This window comes from Vombatus ursinus, unplaced genomic scaffold, assembly GCF_900497805.2.
Source record: "Vombatus ursinus unplaced genomic scaffold, bare-nosed wombat genome assembly UNPS02014841.1, whole genome shotgun sequence".
In the NCBI taxonomy this organism is placed as follows: domain Eukaryota; kingdom Metazoa; phylum Chordata; class Mammalia; order Diprotodontia; family Vombatidae; genus Vombatus; species Vombatus ursinus.
The window spans coordinates 36,075,898-36,080,731 of NW_020954619.1; positions in this window are offsets into that span (position 1 = coordinate 36,075,898).

Sequence of the window (4,834 nt, forward strand, 5' to 3'; positions counted from 1 at the left end):
ACCAAGTAAACAACAAAGAAACCCATGGTACAGACAACTTGATTTCAAACACATGAATGTATTGATTTTCAAGAGGTCTAAAAGAGAACAGAATTGAATAAAATAATAGTATCATTACCCAAAAAATTCAATCAAGAGGACATCATTAATGACCTTATACTTACTTTCTTATCTCTATAAAATCATGAGATTTTAAAATAGAATTAGATAAATAATAGCATAACTCATTTGAAAGTCTAGAATTTCAAGGCAAATAATGACAAAAAGTAGGAGTGAAAGGAAATATAAAAGTAAATTAGAGAAACAGATCGAATAAGCAATATTCATAAAATAATCAAACACAATGGCTTTGTGTTTAATATGACAAAGAAGACAAAACCACTATAGAAAGGCTTCCTTATTCAATAAGAAAGTCTGGGAATACAAGAAAGCAATTTGGCAGAAATTAGGTTTAGACTAGACTCTAGACATCACAGACTAAAATAAGCCCAACATGGATAAACACTGTTAATGTTAATGTTAAAGTTCGTATCATTAAAAATCAGAAACAAAAACCTAGGAAATTGAAGGATGTAGCTTTCAGATTTATGGTTTTAGGAAGAATTCACAAATACCAAAAGACAGAAGAGATCACAGGAGACAAAAATTTTTGGGAAGGATTTTTTTTTTTAATTTGCAGAGATAAAATCAATGGAAATAATATAAGAAAGGAAACTGTCAATTGAGAAAAAAATTTTTACATCAGTGGCACCAGAAATATCATGCTATCTAATATCTAATTATATTTTCTTTCCCTTGGCATTATTCCCATTGCATGAATTGTATTTTTGAAAAGTTTGTTTAAATTATTTTATATTTTTATTGTTCACATTAACCTTTTCCAATGCTGCATATGCTAGTATTAATTTTTAGTGGTCTACAAAATTTCTGGGACCTTGTCACCAAGGCATGTAATAGAAATGGTACCTTTTTTCCTGTAGGGTAGACTAGACTTTTGAAGGGGTGAAGAAATAATATGGCTTTCTTGCTGCCTGAGGCACAAAAGGCCCAGCCCATGGAGAGTTGTTGTCTGTCACTGCTTTTACTGGAGCTCCTTTCCTTGCCTGCCATAGCTGATTGCCATTCATGGCAAGGTAGGGGGGGAGGGGAGGGACAAGGGAAGGACTCTTGAAGAGAACAGTATTTTATCTGAGTCAATATCCTTCAGTATCCCATTAAAAGAATATACTTTTAATCTTCTCTTTTCAGTAAAAATTGCTTTAAGGTTTCACAAGTGACTCACTGCTTTTGAATTTCCAAAATTGAATTACTAGGTTGGTCTAAGTTATACTTGGTCAAGAATAATTTTTAGTTTAATATTCTCTTACCTCACTCCTATCATTATAGAACTTAAAGTTGGAAGGGATATAAAGAAATCATCTGGTCTTGCCTTCTGCCTTCAGTAAAGTAAAGCATTGATAAATGATGCCCCCAGCCCCAATATTCTAACTACCTTAGGGACCTCACTGAGCAGCAGGCATGTCCTGATTTAACCATCCAATCTGGCTTTAACTACAACACTGCCCCCCAGACTCAATCATAGGCCTCACTGAACAGCAGGCCCATTGTTACTAGCCATTGCCCCCAGACTCAATACAGCCACTGCCCCTATCTAGCCACTGCCCCCCCCACTCAATATCCTAACTTTCTCATATATGCCTCACTGCCTCACTAGAACAGCAGGCATGTCCGTGAACTCATGACCCACTAGAACAGCAGGTGTGTACATGTGATGGAATTGTAGCCACTACCTCCAGCTAGCTACTGCCCCCAGACCCATTCCTCATATTCCTCACAGAAACAACAGATGTGTCCATGCACTCAACCTCAACCACATGCATCTAATCTCAGATAGGATCACAATAACCAGCCAATCAGAAAACAGCACCACCAGGATGCCCAAGCAGGATGTGGACCCCCAAAACAATAGAAGGGACTTTCCCTAAGTAGGCACCTGCTCAATAATAGCAAAAGCTGTTTTATAGGTGAACTTATGACATAAAGAAGTTTATTATAATATCATTATCATACATAGGTGCTCCCCCAAGTGAATTTTTCTATATGCATTGTGGGTAATCACATGCGCAGTTCCATTGAGGCTGGGATCCTTCCCCATTACCTAATCCCTTGACAAACCCTTCCTGCCTTTTTAATGTTCATAATTCTAATGTGTAATCAGTATCATTACACTATAAAATTTCCTACCTTGTCTTAATGAAGTTGCCAGTTCCCTCTTGGAACTCAGCCCACTTCTGAGAGGTGTCACACTCAATAAATGCCTTTGCTTGTATTGGAGATAGTTTGAGTCTGTAAATTAATTTGAGACAACCCCCACAACACATCATGAGACTGTAACAGTATTATTATTCCCATTTTATGGAAACAGTAGCTTAGCTGATGCCCAGAAAGGATAAATAATTCATCCAAGGTCACACAGCTAATCAGTAGTAGAGGAGAAACTCCTGCCTCTCAGTCTAGGGATTGGTCGATTGTTGTAGATAAAGAACCACATTCGCCTCTCTGCCACATGTTAGCTGAGTAACCCTAGGTAAATCACTTAGTTTCTTAATGCCCCTAAGTAAAATTCTAATATAAGATGCAGAGTAAAGAGCTATCTTGATTAGTAGGAGGAGCTTCCAAACTCATAGTTCCCTACACCAATGAACTTATAGGTCAGGGAAAAATATGCAAATAAATAAAAATTTAAAAATAATAATAATAATATAAAAAGATAGAGATACTTTACTATTAAAGTTTTATTTAGCTGTAAGTTAACAGTTGTTGAAAATATACTTCTAAATCAATGAATGCTCAGGGGGTAAATAAATATTGGTTGGGTCCTAAGATTTATCAGGTGGAGTGATTTCAGGAGGATATCAGGTGACTAGATTTATCAGAGATCAGGAAAAGATTTGATACTATTACAATTCCTTGGTGAAAAAAAGAAAAGTCATAGTGTTTTGCAATCAAAGGTTAGAATAAATGAAATAAAAATGATATTTTAATTATATTACGGCTATTTTTCTGAATGTTCTTACTATATCTTTTCCCTTTTCTACCAAGGCAGGAACATAAGAATATTGTCTTAAAATATTATATCTTAGTATGAAATGACAATGGGCAAATAGATATAAAGACAGGAAAAGATGCATCAGGGGTGTGGTTTAGAAATTTCTGAATCTCATATTTGTTTAACCTTTTCATACATAAAACTCAACTTCCATAGGAAGATGGGTAGGTTGAACAGGTGAACTAACCTCATCTTCTGTAGATAAGTTCTGTTCCCAATCCAGTTTTCTGGATGAAACAATACTAATCAACAGCCTCTAAAACTGACATAAACACATTTCTCTGATAAATGTCATGAGCAAAAATATGTCCTATAAAATCAACATTCACACTGTTTAAATTTAATAAGAGTGTAGTGAGATTGGAAGTTGATCAGGACATCACTACTCAATTGATTCCCCTTATCCATCCTATTTGATTAATCATAGAAAGTAAGGGGAAGGTAACAAATAATGAGGCATTAAGATTTCAAACAAGGTGTGAAAAAAGGTTTACACTCTGTGATCCCTTTATGAAAACTGAAGTTTTTCAGAGCAAATTTGATGGCAAGAGAAGACAGCTTGTCATTAGCTAGGATAAGATTAACTATGAAAATTCATAGGCTCTGAAAAAGGCACAGCTGAAATTTATACAGGGTGTCCCCAAAGTCTTCACTTAAATCTGCCCAAAGACTTGAGGGTCACCTTTTATGGTGTTTTAAAGTTTGCAAAGGGTTTAATAAACATTATCTCATTTTAGTCACACTATGACTTTGTGTGCTATGTAATACAGTTATTGTTATGCCAATTTTCCACATGAGAAAACAGATATTCAAGGAGGACAAGTGACTTGCCCAGGGTCACACAGATAGTAGATTTGGAGATTTCTTTTGAACCAGGTCTTCCTAACATGAAGCTCATCACTCCACCACCTTGCCTCTCAATGAAGCCTCAACTGACAGATCAATAGACTATCAGACTCCAATTCCCAGAGAAAGACTGCATAGAAGGCTTTACCAGTCCTTAGAAGTAGCTAAGAATATGTAATTTCATAGAAATTTAAAAGGTACATTTTTGGCTAGTAGTTTGCTCATCTGTAAATTGAGTGCTATTGTGACATTATATGTAAAAAATAATAAGCAGATTATCTGGCATTCCCATATCACCTTAAGGTTTGCAAAGTGTTCTACAGATATCTCATTTGAGCTCCAAACCAACCCTGGGAGGTAGATAGTGTAGGCGTTATTATCCCTATTTTACAGAGGAGGTAGCTGAGGCACAGAGAGTTTAAGTAGTGTGCCCTTGGTCATGCAGTTAGAGTAACACTTAGAATTTATAGGCCTTCCTGGGATTCCAAAACTGGAACACTGTGCCATGCAAACTCCAGAGTACTAGATAATTGCCAGCTAGAAGGCTTGAACATAATGCAAGACTAGCATTTCAAACTCATATATTTCCTGTCTGCATCTAGTTAGCCCTGCAGAGAATGCTATTTTCAGAGTAATGACTATGTGATCTATGTTCTCTATTAAAGTACAGCCTCTTATCCTGGCTTTTTTTTTTCTTCTTAGGCCTTAGTTTATTCTATTGAAGCTACAGACCACGACGGGCAAAGTTCAGGGAGAATGCCTCATCAAGTAATGAATGCCATTCTTAAGAAACAAATTAACTTCCCTAGTTTCTGACCACTTAGCCTATCTATGTAAGAGGTTACCTTGAGGGCCTCCTCTATTCAGAGCAATTTTTAG